The sequence below is a fragment of the Canis lupus genome, chromosome 8 (genome assembly GCF_048164855.1).
Source record: "Canis lupus baileyi chromosome 8, mCanLup2.hap1, whole genome shotgun sequence".
Classification (NCBI taxonomy): Eukaryota; Metazoa; Chordata; class Mammalia; order Carnivora; family Canidae; genus Canis; species Canis lupus.
The window spans coordinates 28623327-28647383 of record NC_132845.1 but is presented as its reverse complement, the minus strand read 5'-3'; the positions used below and the strand labels follow the sequence as shown (position 1 = coordinate 28647383).

Genomic DNA, 24057 nt, shown 5'->3' with positions numbered 1-24057 from the left:
CTGAAAGCCATTGAAGAGTTTTGAGAAGAGTGACAGGACATGGATAACATTATAGTCTTGTGTTGGCTACTTTTTGAGAAGAGTCTAGAGGTGCAACTGTAGAAGGAAGACTGGTTAGGAGTTTCCAAAAATAATCAAGGGGAAATGTCAGGGAGGCCGAAGACACAGAGGAGATGGTCTTGATAAGCTGTTAATTCTGGAGAGATGTCAAAAGTGGGGTCAGTAGGATTTCTTGATGGTTTGCATATGGGTGTGAGAAAGGGGGAGAGGAGTCAAGGATGACTGCAAAGCTTTTAGGTGAGCAACTAAATCATGAAGTTGTCATTTACTGAAGTGGGGAAGGCAGTGAGAGCAACAGATCTGTGAAAAGACCAGGGAGTTCGGTTTTATGTATTTATTTGTTAAGATTTTGTTTATCTGACAGAGAGAGAGCACGAGTAGGCAGGAGGGCAGGCAGAGAGGGAAGGAGAAGTAGGTTCCCCACTGAGCAGAGACACCCCCCTCACCATCCCCCACAACACAGAGCTCCATCCCAGGACCCTGGGTTCATGACCTGAACCCAAGGCAGATGCTTAGCCAACTGATCCACCCAGGCACCCAAGGGAGTTTGATTTTAGACATGCCAAGTTCAAGATGGCATTTAAGATCGCCAGGTACAGGTCAAGCAGGCAATTGATTATACAAGTCTGGTGTTCGGGTGGGAGGTCTGGACCAGATATATTTGGGAGGTCAGCAGCCTATGCATGATATTCCAGTTCCAAGACTGAATGAGGTCATCAGAAGAGTGATACTGGATGGAGAAGGGGCCGGGGAACTGAGCCCTGAGCAGAGCAGTCAGTGGAATGCAAGGCGAACTCTTTCAAATGCTGCTGATGGCTCAGCTCCAGGAGGACTGGAAACTCGTCCCTGAGTGTCACAGTGTGAATGTCATCGGTGAGCAGCCAAGTGCAGGGCAGTGAACAGTGGTTAGCTGGAGTAAAGTGGGTTACAGGGCAGGGGCAAGGGGAGGAGTGGGAGATAGCAAGTGGTCAGCTTCTATGGACTTGCCATATTTTTTTTTCCATATTTTTATGTGATTGTTAACTATAAAAAAAATTTTAGTAACTATAACAGGAATCATTACTGAATGCCGGGGCTATAATAGAATATAAAGCCCATGCACTTTATACATTAAAAAAAAAAAAAAAGAATTATTCTTCCAGTGAAATGTAGTTCACAGATGAGAAAAGTGATGGTTAAAAAAATTAAGTCAACTTTCCCAAGGTCCCATGTGTGGTAAGGGGCACAACTAAAATTTGAATTTAGGTCTCTTTGACTCCAAGCCTTCACCCTTAACCACTGTGCAACACGGCCTTGCCCTATTACATAGTCACATTCTGTAGGCAATTAAGTATTAAATAGCTGCATAAGGATGATTCTTTCCTGAGGTTAAAAACTAGTTTGGAAATGTTAAAAAACAAAATTCAACCAAATAGATTTTAAAGATCTTATTGGTTTTGTCCAACAATTCATGAATGAGGTGGCATATCATCTAGCAAATAAAAAGGAGCTCTGAGGAGCGCCTGGGTGATTCAGTCCGTTAAGCATTTGCCTTTGTCTCCAGCCATGATCTCAGGGTCCTGGGATGGAGCCCCATGTCTGGCTCCCTGCTCAGCAGCTCAGCATGGAGTCTGCTTGTCCTTCTCCCTCTGTCCCCATCTCCCCACTCACTTTCTGTCTGTCTCTCTCTCTCAAATAAATAAATACAAATCTTAAATTAAAAAAAAAAAAAAGGAGCTCTGATAGGGTGCCTGGGTGGTTCAGTTAGTTGAGTAACTGACTCTTGGTTTGGGCTCAGGTCCTGATATCAGGTTGGCACAACAATGCCCCTCATGCAAAATCTGCTTAAGAGTCTCTTGCTTCACCCCCCATACTCTCTCTGTGTCTCTCAAATAAACAAATAAATCCTTTTTAAAAAGATTTTATTTATTTATTCATGAGAGACACACAGAGAGGGGCAGACACAGAAGCAGGCTCCCTGCAGGGAGCCTGTTGTCAGGCAGCTCACAGCAGGTCACCATCTATGTAGCCTGTTTCAATACAAAATGGCCAGATGAACCAATTTCAGCAATACTGCTAAATCAAATAACTATGAGTATTAATGAAAAAGGAGGACTGAGGTCTATCTATAAACCTAGTAAAGCAAATACAGGGAATGAGAATAGCTTTTTTCCTTATCTGGTCATCTATACGCATGAAAAGGAGTGATACCCCTCTGCAAAGAAGGGTTTGGGGAAAAACAATTTTTTTTTTAAAGATTGTATTTATTTATTCATGAGAGACACAGAGTGAGGCAGAGACATGGGCAGAGGGAGAAGCAGGTTCCCTGCCCAATGCAGGACTCAATCCCAGGACCGCGGGATGGTGACCTGAGCCAAAGGCAGATGCTCAACCACTGAGCTACCTAGGCATCCCAGGGAAGGACAAATTTCATCATCCCTATAGTCCCACTCTGTTTTCACACCCTCCATTTAATTTTGATTAGTATTTTAATTTACCCTTAGAGTCACCTATTGAACACTCTGGCTTGGGCCCAGTGGGATAAGACAAAAGTAACTTCAAACAGAATTGTGATGGATCACCACATGGCTCTCAAAATAAACACCTGAGTGTCCTGAAGGTCTCTGTTCTGATAGCCTGACCTTTATAATTCTGTTATAGCTTGGTCCAATACTTAAGGAAGAAAGTATTAACGTATCACATAGAACTTCATTAGAAACTACTGAAGAATACAGCGTCATATCTTCTTTGTGTGGTACAAGGGAACAAAAACTTTGCAGTTCAATATAATAATCACATATTAAGAGAAGAAAACTAGAAGAGCTAAGTAATAAGTAGTAATAAATAACAAAGTGATCTTACAAATTAGGTCACGTATGCAAAATCACTTTGGGAGTTTTAAAGAGTTTACAGACATGAGCTAGTGTCACCACGTAAGCAAAATCAAGGGACATCCTGGCTAACGCACAGAATCTATTAACCAGGCATTTACTTTTAGTATTATGGAAATAGACTTAACAGTGAAAATATTTGCACTTGGTAAGCACTTGTTCTTTTAAAAAAGCTGTATATGTACAAGGAAAGAAATTAAAATATTACAATATTACAAACTATGCAAAGTATCTCTGACTGCTAGACCCTCAATTCTTTTTCTCAAAGGCAACCACAGTTTCTAGTTTCTCATGTATATAGATATTCATATTCCTTACCTGTATCTCTGGAATAAAAAGAATTGGTTGTCACCTGACAGTTTTCCTCCACTCTTTCACATTTGGTGGATTTTGGTATTGTAATCACATCCTCTTCTGAAAAATAAGTAGCATTAATTTTTTTCCTCTGAAAATATTCAGGCAAACCACAAACATGTAAACATTTAAGTTGCAATTTTATTTTATTTTATTTTTTAAAAGATTTTATTTATTTATTCATGAGAGACACACAGAGAGAGAGAGAGAGAGAGAGAGGCAGAGACACAGGCCAAGGGAGAAGCAGGCTCCATGCAGAGAGGTGGATGTGGGACTCGATTCTGGATCCCAGGATCCAAGCCCTGAGCAGAAGGCAGATGCTCGACCGCTGAGCCACTCAGGTGTCTCTAAGTTGCAATTTTAACTTCAAAAATTCACTGTACAATTTACTGAAGCAATCTGCCTGACACCGTTAGAAATCAGAACTTTAAGATAGGTGCTTGCCCAGATGAAATCCATAAATGTTTGCTGCTCAGGGTTCCTGCACTCACTGCATTCAGTAAAAAATCAGAACATGGTGAGAAAGTAGTGCTGGTTAATTTAACACTGGGCTTTGGAGGGAGCCTGCTTTTCTGTACACACCCCATAGAAGTTGTTAGGTGACTTTCCTTTGATTCCTGAGTCTTTCTTCTTTCTGTATTCCTTAAATATTTTATGAATCTAGGGAGCATTTCTTTTTTTAAATATTTTATTTATTTATTCATGAGAGACACACTGAGAGAGAGGCAGAGACATAGGCAGGGGGAGAAACAGCCTTCCTGCAGGGAGCCCACTGTGGGACTCGATCCTGGAATCAGGCTCTGAGTCGAAGGGAGATGCTCAACCACTGAGCCATCAGGCGTCCCTAGGGAACATTTCAATACAAAATCTTTTTTTTTTTTTCAATACAAAATCTAAATACATAAGCTAGAGGAGGGGAAGAAAAAAAATTTTAATTTTATTTTATTAAATTCAATTTAATTAACATATAGTATATTGTTCGTTTCAGAGATAAGAGTTTAGTGATTCATCAGTTGCATACAACACCCAGTGCTCATTACATCACTTGCCCTCCTTAATGTCAGTCCCCCATTCCCCCACCCACTTCCCCTCAAAAAATTAAGTTCTTACATCCTTTGGATATGGAGCTTTGACTTGAGGCACAGAAACGCACTGCTTGTGTTTACCATCTCATTTCTTCACTGGGTTCTATGAATGTGCTTCCCCAACTTACCCGGATGCTCCAGCATCTACAGATCTGGCCAGGAGCTTTTTCATACTTCTTTGCCAGCTGGAGAACTTGGATGACTCAGAACCTTCCCTCTGGCTGATGGTCAGTAGACTCTCAAAACGTGTTTATTTTTTTTTAACAATAATCTGGTAGCTTTTGAGGTCTTTGGGAAAAAATGAAATGCAACCTGTTAGAGACTGGGGGAGTTGGGGGAGGAATCTGAAAAATAAAGATTTGCCGTATTTAGTTATTGGTTTTATAATTTAATGTGAGAAAGGACAAAACGCAACTGTTGTGAATAGTTAAAATAACAGATTGCATTTACACATAGCTGAGGTATGTCAGGAAAGTGTGCACAGAGCCCTCTGACATAGGACTTCCTCTTACTCCATCGTCCCTACTACCCCCCTTCCTAAAATAAGAAGCCCATTGACCTCATTTGTTTCTCAAATCGCTATTTTTTTAAAAGATGAAACTTTCTCACTGAAATCTTCTTGCTATAGCTACATAATGAAAACACAACCATCAAGGTACAAAAAAAAGTTCTCAAAATATTCATACAGGCTGTTTGGACCAGGCAGATAACAATAGCCAATTGAATTTTTCCTTTTCCGCCTAATTGTTTTTGGTCGTGGAAAGACACAGGCAAAGCTTGGCTGAACACCAATCATTCATTTTCTACAGTTACTCTCAAGATTTCACGCTGCAGAGTGTGCTGGAAAAAAGAAGTTCAAACTGACATTAGAGTTAATGCTACTAAGTGACAGCATTTTAACTCGAAAAGAGGATTTCTGGGATTCTATAAAACTGAAGAAAAAGAAGAATTGCAAAATGGGATGAAATGGAGCTTGTTGGGTACATAGGAGCTTGTTAGGTACATAGGGTATAGGATGAAAAAAGATCACAGACTCAAACAAACATAAAACAGTATGACGTTACTTAAATTAAAAGAAAGAAAAGACACAATCATACCTGAATTAAGACCTCTGCTTCTTGATGCTTATATATCCAATCCTGTCCTTAAATACACTGTGGAACTAAAAAACTGGCTGGCTTCTACTTTGCTCTCAACTGACAACAGTGTACAGAGTAGGGGAGAAAAGATCGTAATTACTATTTCCTTTCTTTTCTAGAGTATAGCTAGTTGTTTTTTACTTCTCAGGAGAAAAAATTACCATATTTGTGAGGGCTTTTTCCCCTTCACCTTATCCCGAGACCCAGTTTAAGCTTTAATCCTCAACCCTTGAAAGAGTACAGCATTTCAGTTCCTTTCAAAGCACCACATTGGTGCTGATGAGAATGGGACCAAATTTTTTAACAAAGAGATTAATTATGCTAAGAAATATCCACTATAAGTACTGTAAGAACACTGAACCAACCAGCGAGTGTCTACTGAAGCTGCCTACTGCTATTTATAGGAAACGGCACAAAGCACAGTCCTGGAAGAAGGAAATAGAATATGTGCCATGGACTTTGAGGATGGAGAAAAAATTCAGTGTAAAATAATTAAGGACCCTTCAAAGAAAATAGAGATCAAGACATTCAAATATACATTTACTTCACACACACACACACACACACACACACTGAGCAAATAAAAAAAAATCCTTGAAACCAAATACAAAAACAATGTGAAACCCTATTGTGGCAATTGTAGGGCTCTATTCTTCTACAAGACAGCTTATACACTCTGCCCAGGACAGTGAAGACATTGTTTCAAAGATCTAGTCACTAAATACCTTTTAAAAAAATATCTGAAAATAATTACATCAGCATATGGACTCTGGAAAATTTCTTCTACCGTAATAAGTTCAGATGGACATTTCCTGTTTCACGTTTCTAGTACACGTTGTCTTTTAGACAATAACAGTGTGAAACAATAGTTTGGCATGAGTTCAATGCATACTAAGAAATGCCCTGGCCCTTGAAGGCTGGGATGAGTCAGCCTCAAATGGCAACAAGAATAAGATTCAAGAAGCCGACACACCTCTGCCCTCAATTGTTCATGTTTCTTGACCAATAAAGAGCTCTTAGGTTTAACATTTACATTTTGCACAGATAGTATTTAGGTTTGTGTCTGCATAACCTGGCTTTTAAAAAAAATTGTAAGGCAAAACTGCAATCCTGTAAAAGCATGTGTTGGCAATTCCTCTTACGTTGTTAACTGGCACTGGCCTTCACTTCCACTGCTCAACCTCCTGCTCAGGTGAAAATGAGCTTTCCTGCCTCTCATCAAACTTTGCAGACCTCTGGTAATCCTTACCCTCTCGAGGGGTGTTACTACTACTTTGAAAACCATGGGCCCAGTACTGGGCCCCTCTTAAACTTGGGTAGTGGACACATCCATCTTCTCTGACGCCAGACTGGGACCTCCAGCACGTGTTGGCATCAAAGCAACCCAGGCCAACTTAACAGGACTTGGGTCAGTCGTTTCCAGCAACATCTCTCATCTCTCATCTCCTGCCACTCAGCTAAGAAAGTTAGATGAAGAGAGCATTCTGAAATCAGGCAGCGCCTGCGGAGGACCCGACGGTGGGACCAGCAGTAGCAGGGGCAGAATGAAAGATGAGAAGTTGAAAAGTGTAAGGAACGACAATGGGGAGAAAGAGTAGGCAATGGAGGGTTGCCCTTCAACCAGTGCCAGAGAATTGCTAGGATAAGAGAACCGGAAGTCATCCTTGACCAACTCTTCTCTTTCACTTTCTAATTATACCCAGTCATCAAGCTCTCCTCATTTCTTACTCCAAAGGATAAAAAGAACTGCTGTTTTCTTCCCCCCAAATAATAAAGTTTTATTTACTTAACAGTTATAATTGATACGAGTCTATTTTCAAATTTCAGAACAATATAGAAAGACACAGAAAAAAAAAAGTAAAAATCATCTTGAAATCGACCATCTAGAAATAGGCACTGTTTTAATATTTTGTTGAAAAGGCTTACAGATACCTCTGTATGTACACATGCACATTCCTGCACATATGTGTAGACAATTTTACAGAAAGTGAGGCATATTACACAAGGAGTCTGACAATCTTTTGTTTCCACTTACTAGTGGGTCATGAGTATCTATTTCAATTAAAATAGATACACACAATAATGTAGTAATTGCATAATATTCCATTGAGGGGATATGTCAGAATTTATTTGACAAATTTCCCATTGAAGGAAATTATTATTTTTTTCATTTTTGACTGTTATTGACAGCACTAATGTTAATACCTTGTACACACATTGTGTGCTATTATGAGACCTTCTATATTAATTTGATAATAAAAAATAGCTCTCATCTTTTCATGTCTATTTTTAAAACTTTTTTTAAAAATTGTATTAATTCATGAGAGACACATAGAGAAAAGCAGAGACATAGACAGAGGGAGAAGCAGGCTCCTCTTGGGGTGCCCTATGTGGAACTTGATCCCAGGACCCCTGGATCACAAGCTGAGCCAAAGGCAGATGCGCAACCACTGAGTCACCCAGGCGTTCCTCATTCCTATTTTTTGGTCGTTAGTAAGGCTTTAACATTTTGCAGACCATTTATATTCTTTGACAAATTGCTGTGTCCATTTTTCTATTAGAATGCTTTCTCCTATTGAGTCATAGGAGACTCAATTTGTATATTAGGCTTATTTGTATGTTAGGAAATCAACCTTTTCATCATTCATAAGTGTGTCACCCATTTTTTTTTTCCTGTTTGTACTTCACCTTTCAAACTTAATGTTAGGATGTTTTTGCTGAAGCATTTAATTTTTATGTAGTCAGATTTATCAGTGATTTAGTTTTGGTTTAGCCCTCCCGATTTAATCTCTTAACATCCCTACCAGCACTGATCAGATCCTTTGTCTTCTTTCTCTCAGATAACTATAAGAATCTGAATTGGCTTCTCTGCTCTTTGCCTCCTGGAATCTACACTCCACAAAGCTGTCAGAGTGGTCTTTTTCAATGAAAATCTGGCCGGTTCACTCTTCTGCCTAAGACTGTTCAGTGGTGTGTGTCTCAAACTGGCTATTCATACAGCTGTTCCAGGAGTTGATCATATGTCAAGTAACCATGGCAAATATTCCTGGAGCATTATTTGTGAGGATTTTTGAAGAAAGCACAATATTTTTTATTTTAAGAAATAGACAAACATATAATGGAGCAGAACTCAAAAATTCAAATGAATTTTTAAAATAAACCAGAAGGTTTCAAAGGAACATCAGAATTTAAGTGGCAATGGTTCAAAGGCAATTGGTACAGAGGAGAAAGCTTCACCTCCTTCACATTGGCAGCAGGGAGTGCCTCACATTTGCCAAAATCTATTGCTTTTTCCTTCCCATCACATAAATTTCCTGCCTCCCTTGAAGTCAGATGGGACTATGTGATTGAATCCTGACCAATAGAATGTAGGAGAAATTAGGGTGATCATACGACTTATTGTCTAAATCAGGACACTGCTAAGAGTGAAAGAGGACATTATTAATTGTTGTCCTGGGAATTCAGGCATTAAGGTGGGTGTATGACCACTGCAGGGAGGCGTGAAGTGTGCCACCGCAGTATGGGTCCAGGCCTAACTCCCCCATCTCATCTCCAATCTGCTGGCAGATGCACAAGGTGCTAGCAGAAGACTCAATGCCTGGCTAGAAGCAAGGGATGGAAGGCTCAAGTTAACTGTTCCCGGGAGTGAGAACTCTACTTCCAGCATTTCAGATCCTTGTTGGTGATGGCAGTTCTTTATCCTACTAGTATAGGAGCCCTGGGGCACAGGGCTTCCTGTGGTGTGGCCTCTCCCTAGCCCTCCGGCTTTACTTTTCATCTCTCTCTAGCTGGAATGTAAGCTCTAGCAAACTGAATGGCACTCCCTCATGCACTTTTAAGTACCTGTTTAGGTGTCCATTTCTCCCACTAGTCAGAGAACTCCTTGACGGCATCATCATCATCATAGATTTCATGAATGTCTGTTGAATGAGGAAATATTTAGCCACATAGGAAGTAAATCTTCCAACAGTGACTATTTCATGTCCAGAAACAAAACTCTATATGTCACATGGAAGATCCTAAATCTGCAAAGACATGTTCAAACTCAAGATTTTGGAAAAAATGAACTACACATTTTTTACCCCTCAAATATGAATGCAGAAATATTCCACCTCTTAGCCCTTCACTATTCCTTTGTCTTCACCTTTTCCTCATCCCATACAAAACACACACATGCACACACACATGCACAAGCACACACACATGCACACACTTGCTTACTTCATAGGGGGATATTTGACTTAATTAACACTAGTAGAATAAGTTTGAAGGGAAAGAAAGAATTAAGATTTTAAGTTCAGATCCCAATGCTGGCCAATAATCCCTACATGAGGTGCTTTCGCTCAGCAGGGGGATTTACCATTCCTGCTTCCCAAGATGATTAAAGAGTTGATGTATAATTGACAATGATGTACACTAGAGCATGTTATCAACTCAAGAAAGGGGCTTTGCCTGCATGATTTAATTAACATTAATGGTAGTTAAGCTGCACACACAGAGCATAATGTTCTCTTTGCTCTAAGAAAAAGGAAGGGCTTTCACTACCCAGATTAGGAAATATTGATTAATTCATATATACTCAAACATCCATCTAAAAATGGAATCACTCAAGCTGTCAGTCCTTCCCCTTCACCCACATACAAAGACATAATGGCAGTCCTGAGAAGAACAAGGATGATGAGCAAGTGGAAATGAGGAAGGAGGGTAAGAGCAAAGAAAGGGAAACACAGCAAATGAAGCTACATCCACGGGAAGACACCCAACACCCACACACAATCACACACACACACACACACACACACACATAACATCCACTCTACTAATTAATGCAGCTTTGCTTTCACGCCAAATATTAGGGAAACATTAATTAGAGAGAAATCTCATTAATCCATTTCCCAGTTCATTAATTATGCATCAATGCCAAGTTTTTGTCGGCCTGACATAAGATAATCCTATTCCAATAAAGATCTCATGCTGCATATTACACAATAGCTATGGGGCTTTCCTGACTCTTTGGGATGGTATTCAGGATCTACTCAATTCATATATTGTATATATTTGTGTCTCCTAATAAGTATTCTGTGATTAAGAGATGTCTATCCTTTAAGCTGACTGTGACTACTTCTCAGCTAATACTTCATCCATCTTTGTCACAGGCACATTAGGAATTCTGTTCAGCTAGAAAAACAGCGACACAACATCATGAATGTACTTAATGCCACTGAGTGTACATTTAAAATGGTTAAAATGATCAAGTTAGTGTGATATGTATTTTACCACAATAACAATATTTCAAAAAAAATAGAACAACTGTAGGTTTTTTGAAAACTTAAGTTATAGGGGAACTATAAATGTAAAAAAACAACAACCTCAAAAGACCTAAGAATGTATTTCCTTTTGTAAAGAGAAAATATTATGAGATGAACTTCAGAGTCCAGACAAGCTCAAATGTACTGTTTGCAAAAAAGATTTTGGAAAAGCAAGGATGTCTGAAGGGCCTTGACAACAAATGTTAACTGAGCATCCATAAGATTTCTTGCACTGTACTGTTAATCTGGAGTTACCCATATCTAATTATGTCTAGTCTCCTAACATATTATTCCCTATATCCCTAGCTCATTTCCTTTTTTTATTTTTTAAGATTTTATTTATTCACTAGAGACACGGAGAGAGAGAGGCAGAGACAAAGGCAGAGAAAGAAGAAGCAGGGTCCCCTCAGGAAGCCGAATGTGGGACTCGATCCCAGATCCCAGGATCATGCCCTGAGCCAAAGGCAGACGCTCAACCACTGAGCCACCCAGGCATCCCCCTAGCTCACTTCTTTATTAATGACTGGATGTCACTATTCCCTCTGACCCAAGCACAAGTAAAGGTTAAAAGGTTTAGAATAAGTCTCACTTCGGAAGAGTCTTTCAGATCCATAAAGTGCCCCATACTTAATAAATACTACAGTGTCATACTCTCAGTGGATACACAGTAAATGTCAACTGACTCAATAACCTTTCCCAACATTTTAATCAAGCTATCCGGTATTAAATGTCATCAAATCCTGTCTTCAAGGTGCAAACTGATTGACCCTGGAGTCTGTAAAAGAATTTTCTACTCAATATCACACAAGTGAATTTACTGCAACAGTGTTATATAGTTTCAATCTGAGGCAAAATCTTGAGACACACAGAGAGAGGCAGAGACATAGGCAGAGGAAGAAGCAGCCTCCCTGCAGGGGCCTGATGTGGGACTCGATCCCAGGACTTCAGGATCATGACCTGAGCCAAAAGCAGACGCTCAACCACTGAGCCACCAGGTGCCCCTCAAAATGAGTTTGAAATAAAGAAGAAAAAAATAGAAAAAGATAAAACAAATTATATGTTAAGAATTATTTGATTCTTCTGATCTTTCACCATGGAAATGTTGCTAATCGATATTTTTATTTAAAGAAAAATAAGTTAAAAAAAAAAAAGAAAAATAAATTATTAATGCCCAAAGAAAGTTGCATACAACCGGTTGTTAAATCCCTCTAGTCACTTTTCCTTAAACTTCCTTAATTTAAAGTCTAATTTTATCCACTGTTTTTACTGAACAGGCTGATCTACTTAAATTCTCTTCTATTTGCATACATAATTTATCCCATCTGCTTTCTCCTGGGAGGGGTTGTTGTCTGTGATCAGTCCAGCCTGCAAGAGACCAAGGAAGAGGATAGAAGGGCCTCTTGCACAACACTATATCACACATGAAATGAGAGACAAAGCACCAAAGACTATCTTAGGAGAGACTGCTGGGAGAAGTAACTCTCAGTGTCCAAACGCTCATGAAAGCAAGGGGGGCCTACTGAGGTTAACGAGATCCTTGCTGAGGAACCAAGTGATCAGAGAACAAGAAGCAGTGACAGGTCCAAATGGGTGGGCTGCATTTGTGTACATTTCTTTTCTTTTCTTTTCTTTAAAGATTTCATTTATTTGTTCATGAGAGACACACAGACAGAGGCAGAGACATAGAGACATTGGTTCCCCACAAGACCCTGGGATCATGACCTGAACCAAAGGCAGGTCAACCATTGAGCCACCCAGGTGCCCCTTTTGTACATTTCTTAGCATCATCTTCTGTAAGCAGACCAAATTTATCTGGCCAAGAGTGTTAGGACAGATGATATTCAAATACCTTCAACATGGATCAACTAATATTTGTGTAACAGTTTTAAATATCCCAAGAAGCCTCACATGTGTCATCCCAAATGACTCTTGAATCAATCCTGTGAGGTAGATATTAATATTACCCACATTTTACAGATAAAGATAGGCATGTAGACTGTCATTCCACTATAGAAACAGCATCTGGAGCTTAGCTTCCACTCACTGAGTCACCTAGAAGCCACCATGCCTCTGTCTCGATGCAAGCTGGAGGAGTCGAGTCAACAGGTATATTGCTTGCTGACCGCCTACTGACTGGCTAGTCAGAGAAGCAGCAAATAATAGGAGTTACACTCGGGCTGAGAGGGTAGTGGGATCTGGGAGGTGTCGGTGAGCCTTTTGAGATCTTTTTGAAATCTCAGTTTCTCATTTAGAAGGTCCAAGAAGACAGGTAGTGGGAAGTAGTGGCCAAGTTCAAGACCTCATTAAGTTGTTCACTAATAAATCTCCAATTTTTAAATGAAGATACACAGTGATTTGGGCCATATGACTCAGAAACAATGGAAAGAGTTTAAGTAAATTCTCTTTTTTTTTTTTGAAAGATTTTTATTTATTTATTCATGAGAGTCACAGAGGGTGAGAGAGGCAGAGACATAGGCAGAGGGAGAAGCAGGCTCCATGCAGGGATCCCGATGTGGGACTCGATCCCAGATCCCAGGATCATGCCCTATGCCAAAGGCAGACGCTCAACCGCTGAGCCACCCGGGCATCTCAGTAAATTCTTCTTTAAACAAACAAAAGCCCTCCTTCCAGAGCTATCTACTTATGTATATGAATAAGGCTTCTTAGGATCTACAACTACAAAAATAAAACTATAGAATTTATTGATGCTAAACTGGTCTCATTCCAACAATAAGCAATAACTATACTAATAACAATATACTAGTAAGCAATAACAAGCACTAATTGTAAAATAAAAGACCCAAAACAAAAGGGAAAAAAAGTAGAAATTAAAAAATTTAAAGCCTGATTCATCTTACATCCATGTCATTGAGATGTATTTCTAATAAAATTATGTTTACTTTGAAGTCAGATGGTATGACTTTTTTTGACCAACTGAATATTAATAATAATTATAATAGTCACTTATTTCAAAAAAAGTTTGGGCTTCATGGTCACAGGAAATATTTTTATTTTTTTTTAAGATTCTATTTATTTGAGAGACAGAGAGAGAGAGAGAGAGAGAGAGCACTAGCACAAGAGGGGGGAGGGGCAGAGGAGAAGACTCCTTGCTGAGCAGGGAGCTGAACCCTGGGCTCCATTCCAGGACCCAGGGATCATGACCTGAGCAGAAGGCAGACACTTAACTGACTGAGTCACCCAGGCACCCCTTAACGATTTACTTTTTAAGGAGATGGTGGGAACACTAAATTGCTACAGTATTTAGACCATATTAATTACTATTAAAGAAGTAATATAGCAGATTTATTTTTCAAAAAAATTTTTTTAATTTTTATTTATTTTTGATAGTCACACACAGAGAGAGAGAGGGGCAGAGACATAGGCAGAGGGAGAAGCAGGCTCCATGCACCGGGAGCCCGACGTGGGATTCGATCCCGGGTCTCCAGGATCGCGCCCTGGGCCAAAGGCAGGCGCTAAACCGCTGCGCCACCCAGGGATCCCCATATTTTTCAATAGAATATTTACAACATGAAGAAAATTGCATTCTCTGCAACTATTTGTACTTACAATAATAAAAATTTTCAGCTGTAACAACATGCAAGAGGGACACAAACCTCTTCAAAATTCTATTATGGTGTATGTGAACTGGAAAGTTTAGAGACCATTATGCCATAGGAACAGAACACATCCGGATGTCTAATACGCATTAAAAATGCAGATATTTCTAAAATCTACTATTGAAGGCAGAAGTTCTATTCAGAGCACAAACTCATAGCAGTTCATTATAAAAGCAAACATAACCTACTGAAAGATTTGTCTCTCAGGGAATCCAGTGTCTCCCACAATTGTTTGCCTGCTTCTTCTAGGAATACATTTTAAAACCTATTGACCTGGGGCACTGGGTGGCTCAGTGGTTGAGCATCTGTCTTTGGCTCAGGGCGTGATCCAGGGGTGCAGGGATCGAGTCCCACGTCAGGCTTCTTGCATGGGGCCTGCTTCTCCCTCTACCTGTGTCTCTGCCTCTCTGTCTCTCTCTCATGAATAAATAAATAAACATCTTAAAAAAAATAAAACCTACTGACCAGCTCATTGGGCATATCAAGAAGAAATAAGAACATGAGAACCTGATATAAAATAATCACAATTTTGTGATATATACACTACACTATGATAAAGGGCAACTCTCTTATACTTACACATGATCCCATAATTCTTTACCCCTAACATAACTCACATGACATGTTGGATTATGTTAGTTTTCCAAGAGGTGGACTAATGACTAATCAGGAAGTTACTTACCCCCATGGAATGGCATAAACGTAAATGAAAAGGCTGACATTGTACACAGGAACAACAACACATCGAACAGGAAATGACAATCTCTCTACAGGTTTCAATTTGTCTTTGGGGGAAAATATGATAATAAACCATCTACATTAAAACTGAACTGAATTTTAATGAACATTCCCAGGAAAAAATATTTAAAACAATTTTGCTGGTGCTGTTAGAAGATGGAGTTCTATTACAAAAGTGCTCAGAAAAAGCTTTACAATCTAAACACACTGGAACTCCCTAGTGTAAAACTCTCTAGGCTAAATTATGGGAAAAGCCAATGTCGTATCAGCACCAAACAATCGCCCAGCATCAGAATGAAAAGAAGGAAATGTTGTTCTGAATAGCTTGCCAAGGCTAAAGAAAAGTAGAACAGTTGCCGAAGACGCATTGGTTGTGAGGAACAGTCTAAAAGGATGCATTCTAATTTGTGTTTGCCACTTCGATTTTGAAATAGGCCATTCTCTTTAAACTTTGAGTAAATTTCGCTGTGTTAGAGGAAAAACGGAGAGGAAGAGAAAGAGAGAGAAGGAGGCATGAAAAAGGACTTAACAGATGACAGTGAAAAAAGCATCTTAATTTTTAGATTTCTCTCAATCCATACATCCTATAATCCATTAGAGATCTATGAATGCTGTTTTCTCCTTTTAATTCTGGAAATATTAGGTTAAGTGTAAAAACAGTGGATCTGGATCCTCCAGAGTAAACAAGTGACTGACAATGTATCTCTTATCTAGTTTTTAGTAACGTATTTAATCTTTGCTTTGAACAGTTTGACTGCTTGAGTATCCGGTGGAAGAATTTGTAATCAAATTGCTTGACTATTTAATATAAAGCAGTGGTTGCTAAGGAGGGCACTTGATGGGATGAGCACTGGGTTGTTATACTATATGTTGGCAAATTGAATTCAAATAAAATTTTTTTTTTAATTTTTATTTATTTATGATAGTCACAGAGAGAGAGAGAGAGGCGCAGAGACACAGGCAGAGGGAGAAGCAGGCTCCATGCACCGGGAGCCCGACGTGGGATTCGATCCCGGGTCTCCAGGATCGCGCCCTGGGCCAAAGGCAGGCGCCAAACCGCTGCGCCACCCAGGGATCCCCAAATAAAATATTTTTTAAAAAATAAAGCAGTGGTTCTCAAACTTTTGGGGTATCATAACTTTAAGGTTATTTATTATAAGGGAAAATTTCAAAAAAACCAACAAAGTGAAAGCGAAGGCTATACTAAAAGATTATACTAAATCTACCTGTATCCATCATTAATTAATCATTAATTAACGGTTATCAACTCATGACCAATGTTATGTCATCTATACCTCACCTACTCATTCTACCCTAGCTTATTGTAAAGCAGGTTCAAGGTATGAGATGATTTTTTTAAAGATTTTTATTTATTTATTCATGAGTGACACAGTGAGAGGCAGAGATGTAGGCTGAGGAAGAAGCAGGCTCCTTGCAAGGAGTCCAATGTGGGATTCAATTCCGGATCCCGGGATCTCCCCCTCAGCCAAAGGCTGACACTCAACTGCTGAGCCACCCAGGCTTCCCTGTTTATTTTTTAAAAAGATTTTATTTATTTATTCATCAGAGACACACACACAAAGCGAGGCAGAGACACAGGCAGAGGGAAAGCAGGCTCCATCAGGGAGCCCAAAATGGGGCTTGATCCCGGGACTCCAGGATCATGCCCTGGGCCAAAGGCAGGTGCTCAACCGCTGAGCCATCCAGGTGTCTCTATTATTGTTTTTAATATAGAACATTTGAGAGTGTTCCCCTATCACATTACAGTGGTTGGATTTTTAAGATTACTCAATTGAGAAAAATTTACATGTATATATGGATTATTGCCCACCCCACTCTCAGGGGTCTTTGCTGACTCTATGCTACCACTCCCCATCCCAGGGATGTGCAGCCTATGGGGGGAAACTTCTGGCATAATGATAACAGCTGGTAACATCACTTTGAAATACGCTTATTTATTAGCACCTTTACATATACTCACAACACAAATACAGCTAATGTTTCTTTATTTCTTGGGGATCCAGTTGTCATTACAGATTTACAAGCAAATTATAAAACATAGTATTAGAATTCTTAACAGAACTTTTTTCCTCCTCATGCACTAAACTGAGCATTTCTCTTCTAACATAGAACAAAGATCTAACTCAGGCCACCACCTTCTAAATTTGTTCCCCCCAACAGCTGTTTAGAGGCCTTTATGACATTGACATTACCTATGAAAAAAAGCCCAGATCTTTGTGGGCTGGAAATCCTTGCACAATACAGCTTGAGAGTTGGCATGCTTGTTGGCAGTCTCCCCGAGAAGCTAAGGAACAAATGAGCAAAGGCTGTGTTCACACACTTGGAAATGACGATTCTACACCAGAAGCCTTAGTACACCCTGTACATTTCCTTTGTCTAAAAGACTAATATTCAATGCTAGTAAGCCAAAACTCCTCTTACACATGAAATGCAGTTTTGTAGGAAGAAAAAGCTTCCTTTTCCTCTGTATGAAAGGGAATTTCCTCAGATTTCTTAGGACAGGGCTCTAAAGCAAACCTTTTCTGATTTCTGCTTAGTGCACGTGTGGTACTGATTAATGCTAATGTGATTTACATATTTTAAAAATAGTATACTGTATCTCACAATCATAAATGTCATTCAGAAAGTTTGTGATTGGATTATTGGTAGGCATTTACTCCAGGTCAATTTCAGCTCCTAAAAATTTGTATTTAAATGAACAGAATTATCTCCGTTAAATCATATTTAACACTAATTTTAAAGGGAAAAAAAATTATAGTAGTGTTACATTTATACTTCACTAGAGAAAAGCAATAAACTCAAAATGGATTCTTTTCCTAGTTTCATATAATATTCTATTTGTAGTTATAAATTTCTGGAAAAAAATGTCATCATTGGAAGATTCCAATTTTGGCTTTATTTTTCTAACTGTGTCCATCATAGAGCTGAGCAAATAGAATACATAAGATAACGAAGTCTTGCTTACATAGGACAATGTTTTTTTAAAAACATAGTTCAAATGTGAAAGAAGGCAATCTAGTTTTCAACCAGGGAAATTACTATCTACTTCATATGTACCGTATTAATTAGATTATATTCAAATCCTAGTAGTTTGCATAATTGCATTTAATTTGCCAGAGGGGTCAAATTATAGAATTGGGCCTCTACTAAGAGGTAATGCTGTTTAGTCAGCAAAAGCATATCACATTCTAAAGAAACTGAAATGCATTTTTAATTTTAGAATAATAAAATGTAGTCTTTTTTTCAGAGTCCCAATTTAAATAGAAGTTCCCCCAGAAATGCACCTGGCTAAATACTTAAATTCATGAAATATGGTTAAACATTAATTAAAAACTTATTTATTTCAGCCCCTTCCAGTTCACTGTCAATTCTTCAAATGTATTTTCTGCTCATTTAGCTAAACTATCATTAAAATATAAGATTTCAGACACTATTGTCCATTACTTCCTTCTTATTATACTGCCTCCTCATGGAATTAATATGTTTTCTCTATATTAAGTAAATTTTTTCAGTCCTCACTTCCACCCCTCAAAAATAGGGTACTCCGTTATAAACACTCCTGCTACTTTAAGGGAAAAAAGAAAGCACCTGAGGAAGAACTTCTAGAACTTGTTTATAATGGAGAAAAGAAGATCACCAGAATTGCAAGAAATAAAAAACTTGCTGTATTGGGACACCTGGGTGGCTCAGCGGTTGAGCATCTGCCTTCGGCCCAGGGCGTGATCCCAGGGTCCAGGATCGAGTCCCACATCGAACTCCCTCAGAGGAGCCTGCTTCTGTCTCTGCCTGTGTCTCTGCCTCTCTTTGTGTGTCTCTCATGAATAAATAAGTAAAATCTTAAAACAAACAAACAAACAAAAAAAACAACTTGGTATACAAAAATGTCAGGATGTTTTGGTAAAACAACATTCTTCCAGATTTTACTGAATGTTACTTTGCTTTTAGGCAAACAGTACCCAAGCAAACTTTGTGATATTGGTATTCAGTGACTCCCGTCTACCCTGAGCTACTTCGTCTCCCACCAGCCACCCCCATAAAGCAGTGATATATTCGAATATAGATTATCATCAGAACCACTCAAGGCACCTTTGACAAAATACATATTTCCAGAGAACCAACTTAGAGTTATTAAATTGGAATCTTAGAGGTAGAAGTGGACATGGCAGTGGGGGGAGGCAGAAGCTAGAAATCAGATTTTCTTTAAAATGTTTCCCAGAGAATTTTAAAAACAGCTTTATTGAGATATAATTTGTATGCCATACAATTCATCCTACTAAAGAATGCAATTCAGTGGTTTTTTTTATAGTCATACATATATGCAGTCCTCCCTACTGTCAATCTTAGACCGTTTTTATCATCTCACAGAGAACTCCACACTCTTTAGCTACTATTCTACTATCTCCCCCCAACCCCGCCTTCAGCTCTAAGAAATCATTTCTGATTCCAAAGATTTCCCTACTCTGGACTTTCATATGAATGGAATCATATAACATATGATTTTGTGTTACTGGCTTTTTTAGTGTAAAGTTTACAAGATCCACCCAAGATGTAGCATGTATTAGTACTCCATTCCTTTTAGTGGCCAAATAATATTCCATTGCACGGATATACCACATTCTGTTTATCCATTGGTCTGTTGATGAACATTTGGGTCCCCAGGAGATTTCATCATTAGCCATATTTACTAACGATCGATAGACAAGGACTGAGTGTTGATCTCAGGGCAGTTCCAAGCTCTCCTCACAAAGCAGCTGAGGGTTGTACACTGTGAGTAGGGAAAGGAGCACAACTGGAAAAGCAGGACTTAGGATGGAGTTCTGGCTCTGCACTCAATCCTATTACCTGGGCAGTGTCTTTCATTCTATCTCCATTTGCTCAGTTGTAATATAGGAATAGTGATTTCTACTTCAAGAAATTGTTGTGAGGATACATGGGACAATCTGAGTAACGTGCCTAAAATTGCCTACATGACAATTTTATTTTATATACATTTGGTATTTTATACATGGCATCTATTAGCCTCATTCTTATTTTTCTTGTTGAATCAAGGCAAAGCAACTATTTATATACAGAGCTATAGAGGTTGGATAGATTACTTCCACTTAGGAAATAAATTATTATAAATACAATAAGCCTCTTCAAGTTATAAGAAAGTAAAAGGACGGATTAGATAGTACAATTCCTTTACTTTTTTAAAACTAAAGTCAAAGTAATAAATAAAAGACCATTTTCCATTTAAAAAAATAATTGCTTTTGTTTAAGAGTGCAAATCAGATTTTTCTTGTTTCATTGCTTTTTCAAAGTCTACATATTCCACATACTCTGTGAATCTTTTGAAAGCTCTACCCACATAAGTGCATATATGTATATGTATATACACACAAACACACACACGTATAGTTACAGTCAACACTTACTGAATCCCTGATATATGCCAGGCAATGTACTTTATGTGCATTAATATACTTAATCCTTCCAGCAACCCTACATGGTCAGCTCAGGAAATTGAAGCACAGCATTGTTAGGAATCTGCCTCTCAATCATAGAGCAAGTGAGTACCAGAGCCCAAGCTCATAACCATGACACTTGCACTAGTTTTTCCTCTATGTGTTTGTATGTAAGGTAATGGAAGATATCATTCATGAACTACAGAATGATGCTTCTACAGCTTGAAGGAGCTTTTGACAGTTATTCATGAAATCCTCTTAATCTACAAGTGAAAAGGCACCAAATTGGCAAGCCAAGCATGCTTAGCTCAGTCCCCTGTCTTGCAATCTAATCTCTGCACCACACCACACTGGCCAAGCATCAAGGTTCCACGTTGGGTTTTTTGTTTTGTTTTAAGATTTCATTTATTTATTCATGAGAGACTCAGAGAGAAAGAGGCGGGGACATAGGCAGAGGGAGAAGCAGAGGAGTCCAATGCGAGACTCCATCCCAGGACCCTGGGATCAAGACCTGAACCAAAGGCAGACAATTACTGAGCCACCCAGGCGCCAACCCCACCCCCTCCCCACTCCCATGTTGTTTTTTTAAAGGGGATGCACTATGAGAATGCCAAGCTACATGTTTAGGGTAGCTATACCTTCATGTCTACCTTAAGAGTCTTTACTTTATGCTCCTGCTGCAAAATTTCCACCCATTCTTAAGGCTCAGCACAAATGTAACCTTTTCTATGGCAATTTCTCTCATAAAGTTCAGTCCTAGTTTCTTTCTTTTTGTTCCCAAAGTATGTTGCACCCCTAGCAGTATTGTATTTTGAACACCATTTAAAGATCAAACCAGAGAAAATCAGCATCGTACAGTGCACTGGTTTTCTTTGTCTTTTCTTTTCTTTTTTTTTTTTTTTTTTTGATATTTTATTTATTTATTCATCAGAGAAAGAGAGAAAGAGAGAGCGAGAGGCAGAGACACAGGCAGAGGGAGAAGCAGGCTCCCTGCAGGGAGCCCGACAGAGGACTCCATCCTGGGTCTCCAGGATCACACCCTGGGCTGAAGGCCGCGCTAAACAGCTGAGCCATCCGGGCTGCCCAAGTGCATTGGTTTTCAAACTGAGATCTGGGCCGACCCAGGGATTCAGGAAGGAAGGAGCTCTAGCGTTCACACTATGATTAATCAGAGCAGTTCTGCCTTTATCTGTTTGGTTTATTTTCATCTCAACGTGGATCTATTTGGCTTATTTTCATTTCAATAATAAGATTCTTGACAGGAAAGAAACAATTTGAAAAACTGGCATAGTTGAGAGACCTTGAGCTTTGGATTCAGACGGGCCTGACTCTGAATCACAGTTATGCTACTCATATCTCAGATGCACATTCTTGGTTCAAATACTTACTCAATGTTGACTGCAGGTTCTGCATCTGTCAAACAAGGAGAGGACCATCTACAGTGTAGAGTAGGGGGTAAATAAAATGTGTGTAATAGAATAGTGCTTGGCACATAAAAGCTGGATAAATTAATTCCCTTCCTTATTTATTATAATTATTTCTCTATTTCCCTACAGTTTGTAGGATTTTTACATCCTTTCTACCTAACATAGCCTAACTCAAATAGACACTTAACACATGCTTTATTGAAGAGAAGCAGATGTGATGGGATATTAGAATGTCTTCTTTTTCTTTTTTCTTTTTTTAAAAATAGCTTTGTTTTAGGCATATTGGAAGGTTTTAACACCCCTGTCTCAGTAATTTATAAAAGGAGGGGAAATTAGTAAGGAGATGGGATATTAAAACAAAATAGTTTCAATATTGAGGATAGAGGTGGATTACGAAGAGCTTTGAATGTTATGCTAACGTTTTAAACTGAAAGTTTTGAAAGGCAGGGATGTGATAATATTTTTTAGCAGAATAGTTAATGTAGTGCAGTGATTCTCAACAGAAGGTGCTGGGGTAGAGTTTGACTTAGTAGTCAAAAGTGTAGAATCTGAGTTCAAATCACAGCTGTCACTTAACAGCTGTATGACTGTAAGTCACTTAATCTTCTCTCCCTCAATGGTAAAACTGGCTTAATAATAGCACTTACCTCAGGGGTTGATATGAAGATTAAATAAGTTATAACATACATAAAGTACTTAGGACAATATCTGGCACATAGTAAGCAGCATATAAGAGTTATAACAATGATAAGAAGAAGGTTTTTTATTATTATAATCATTTGCCCCCTAAAAGTGAGTAAAAAGGCAGATTCTAGAATCACTTGGTCCACCTTTGGGAATTCAGAATCGTCTGGGACTCTTTCATAAACTTAACAGAACTTTGTTTTGAGAAGAAGTACATAATGAGGCACTCTTATTGGAAATGTATTGTATTCCTTGAGTAGAAAGTTGGGAATCTCCTCCGTCCTGATGACATGGAGAGAGACTGGAAGCAAGGAGTGGAGTGAGAAGGTTACTACAATAGTCCAGGAACTTAAATCGATAGTCCAGACCAAAGTGAAAAATGACCACCAGGGAAGTCTGACTTTGAAATATCTGGATTAGATCAGATCCTCATTGGAGGCTACCTAAAAGTAACTTTGAGCCGCTTAGAGAGGCCTAGAACTAGCCCATTCCATTGATAGGATACTCCAAGGTTTGGAGTGGAGTCTCAAGTCAAGTCATATACTTCTGGAGACTTGTTCTAGTTCCACTTAAACATCTAAGGCAGTTTGTAGGATCCAAATGTTGGACCATGAAGTCCAGAGCCAGGAGGCTCTTTATGCTAGTTGATATAGTGACCCAATAAGGAGAGGCCAACAGAACTTCTAGCAACAGAAAACATTTCTAGTAAGCCATGCCTCAGGATGAAGGCTTTCTTCAGTTGGCTTTAGTTATGAACTATAAATCAGTATACATGATATTTCAAGAGCTATAAATCATCTAGAGGGAAAACGTTTGGGAGAAGATTTTATTGAAAAGAAAATGTGAAAAGCACAGTTCTCTCCTAGAGCATTATTCTGTGCCCCCACTCACGTGCTTCCTTATGTATGGTAGGCAGAATAATGCCCCCCATCACCCCCAAAGATGACTACATCCGGATCTCTGGGACTTGTAACTATGTCACTTTCCATAAGCAAAAGGGGATTTGCAGATATGATTGAGGTTATAGACCTTGACTTTGGGAAATTGTCCATCCAGATTACCGTGGATAATCCAGGTGGGCCCAATCTAGTCAGAAATCTTCCAGCTGTAATCAGAGATATGAGCAACAAAGACTCCACCCACCACTGCTGATTTTTAAGATGGAGGAAGAGGACCCTGAGCCAAAGAATATAAGGCCTCTAAAAGTCAAGAATGGCCCTCAGTTTACAGCCAACAAGAAAATGGGGCCTCAGTCCTTTAACCACATTGAGCTGAATTCTGTCAACACCTGAAAAAACAAGGAAGT

General features: G+C 39.0%; 1 long non-coding RNA gene across 17 annotated transcripts in view; it reads right to left on the bottom strand.

Moving 5' to 3' along the window:
- LOC140638053 (uncharacterized) overlaps positions 1 to 24057 on the bottom strand; it is a 148189-nt gene that overhangs the window by 12971 nt on the left and 111161 nt on the right. For all 17 annotated transcript variants that reach the window (XR_012035173.1, XR_012035176.1, XR_012035168.1 and 14 more), the window contains 2 exons: positions 4498 to 4657; positions 3249 to 3344 (listed from right to left, as the gene is read on the bottom strand). This is a non-coding gene — a long non-coding RNA (uncharacterized lncRNA). The remainder of the gene's footprint in view (positions 1 to 3248; positions 3345 to 4497; positions 4658 to 24057) is intronic.